This window comes from Aplysia californica, unplaced genomic scaffold (genome assembly GCF_000002075.1).
Source record: "Aplysia californica isolate F4 #8 unplaced genomic scaffold, AplCal3.0 scaffold00959, whole genome shotgun sequence".
Classification (NCBI taxonomy): Eukaryota; Metazoa; Mollusca; class Gastropoda; order Aplysiida; family Aplysiidae; genus Aplysia; species Aplysia californica.
The window spans coordinates 169,475-171,946 of NW_004798229.1; the positions used below are offsets into that span (position 1 = coordinate 169,475).

The window sequence follows — 2,472 nt, forward strand, 5'->3', positions numbered from 1 at the left end:
GCATGGGTGTAGAAGTTTCTCGCCGCTATCGACATAATTAACATCGTTTTGGAGGCGGGCTGCCCCGACCGTGTCTGTCATTGTTAACACGCGCAGAATGAATGCAGCATCCCAAGAGAGAGATGGAGATACTCAATTAAATGGCTTCCCGCAAGTCTTCTGTCATCAGCGGGCAACCTTTACATCACTGAAACCATCATTTGGGTAACTGGATATTTAATACGAATATTTTATTATGTAGATAGTATCTAATTAGAATGTGTGCGTTTTCACTTTTCTTTCACTTTTGTCCACCATGCGCGTCTTACTAGGAACACAGAGTGGGAACTACAGTGTTAAAAATGTTTTTGACAATGTCAAGAGTCCATAACGGGGAGAGAGGGTCCGTCAACCATCTACTCCGTTTGTGAGTTCTAGAAATCCAGCAGGAAAAAAATGGAACTTGTCATTAATGTTACGCTCCAGGATAGGTCCCTCACTCACAACTTGGTGATAAAACGACTGATAGACGGATAAGACCTCATTTTGTTTATTTATTTATTTATTTTTTTTTTTTATTTACATTTTTTTTTCGGGGGGGGGGGGGGGGGGAGGGGAGCTCATGGTTGAAGTTTGGAAAACAAAGTACATTGTTTTCTACAAAAGTTCAAACTTAACAGTTTCAGGTTGAACTGTTGAACGCACTAAAATTTTAAAAAATAACTGCTTCCTTCAATAATTCATTCAATCCGTCCTTTATTATACTGCTCATTTTCGTAGTAATACTAATACGTAATCGAATAAGGAGGTCGTAGAAAACGATAACCGCTATAATAATGTGCTGAGAGAGAAAAACACACACTCACTCACTCACATACGAATTGTACAAATAAGAAAAAAAGGGGAGTGTGAAAAAATGACTCAACATAACGACATAATACTGACTGGCTGCCCTGAGATGAGGCTTCTCATCCCCCGTCCGCATCTGGGCGTGATGGCGAATGGCGAGCCCCACACACTCCAGCCCGGCGGTCGGCAGGCTCCTGTAGACGGTAGGATCAACAAACAAGTCGTTTTTTTCTTCTCTTTGCTTGTGCGCGGGTGATCCAGTGCTAAAGGCCCATGCAATTAATCGCTCTTACCGGCTCTTTTGTACCAGTTTCCTTGTCTATGGCCGCCAGACGCTCATGGACGTGTTCCTTTTGTTGTGGGGGCCTCCCATACCGGAGAGCCGACCGCAGCATGGATCTTAAAAAACCAGGAAGTTCGCTTAAACGCAAGTTCATCTGTGCTGGCGAGTTGAGATTATGTGGAGCTGCTTCTCATCCACAATTACATGTATTCTGGTTTATATATAAATTATATTTATATATAATATATATATATATATATATGTGTGTGTGTGTGTGTATGTGTGTGTGTGTGTGTATATGTATGTGTATGTGTGTGTGTGTGTGTGTGTGTGTGTGTGTGTGTGTGTGTGTGTGTGTGTGTGTTTGTTATATTCACATACGCACACATACAAGAATATCCAGATCAGGTAAAGCAGAGGAAAATATGACTTTCTAGGAATTGTGGCCATATTTTAAAAAAGCGTTAAATTCTTACTTGAAATACAAATTAATTTCAGTGCGATAGAGTAAAGACGGTGCAAAAGTAGGATGGCTAGGATCCAGGGGGATGAATTGATATTATTTAGTGCTCGTTACCTCCCTTAAACCGAGGTCAGGTTCAATCCGCTTAAAAACCTTTATGCTCTACTGTTCGACTTACTCAGCTGCCCTTACACTTGCACAGTGACATACTATTGAATCTCCAGTTACTCAGTACCACACAAAAAAATAGTCAGCCTCCGAGTAATATTTGGGAAGAGGAAATCATTAGTAGAATTATTGCTCTCGAAGTTTGATAGGTGAGGAGGAGATGTTAAACTTTAAATGATCGGTTTCATTTGTAAAGAAGGAACACTTTTTTATATCTTGCTGTTTGAATTGTGTTTGGTTTTCCTTTAACCTACAGGCCCAGTCAATTAATTAGCTAGTGGGTTTAATTTTTCTTATTTTTTCCCTCTATAAGTGAAGAGGTGTTGTAAATTGGAGGCTAAAAACGAATCGGACACAAATTTTATCAACTTTTCCTTTTACAACTCCATGGAACTTTCTTCGTTTTCGAAAAGTAAACATCGTGGAAAGGTACCTATATAATAATATTCGATGAATTAAGGAATAGTTGTAATCTTTAGAAATACACTGAAGCGGGCCATAAAGAACATGCAAAGCCCCAAGACCAAAAAACGAGAGTAGTAGTCTGATGGTAAGTGGATAGAAATTGGGTTGTCTCAGAGACTGCATTACTTACCGTGGAACTGGAACTTGCTACAGTTTATAGTAGCCTAGAATCTGCAAAAGTGGAACTTCTTAAGCCATCAGCAGAATTCTGATCCTTTTCCTCAACATTTTACTCCACCTGTGAATAGACAGGTGGGGATCCGGG

General features: G+C 40.0%; 1 long non-coding RNA gene across 1 annotated transcript in view; it reads right to left on the reverse strand.

Moving 5' to 3' along the window:
- Positions 1 to 858: 858 nt before the first annotated feature.
- Positions 859 to 2,472, reverse strand: part of LOC118478789 — a 47,836-nt gene continuing 46,222 nt past the window's right edge. Inside the window, exons 2-3 of the long non-coding RNA XR_004859288.1 lie at positions 2,338 to 2,445; positions 859 to 1,022 (exon numbers count right to left, since the gene is read on the reverse strand). This is a non-coding gene — a long non-coding RNA (uncharacterized LOC118478789). The remainder of the gene's footprint in view (positions 1,023 to 2,337; positions 2,446 to 2,472) is intronic.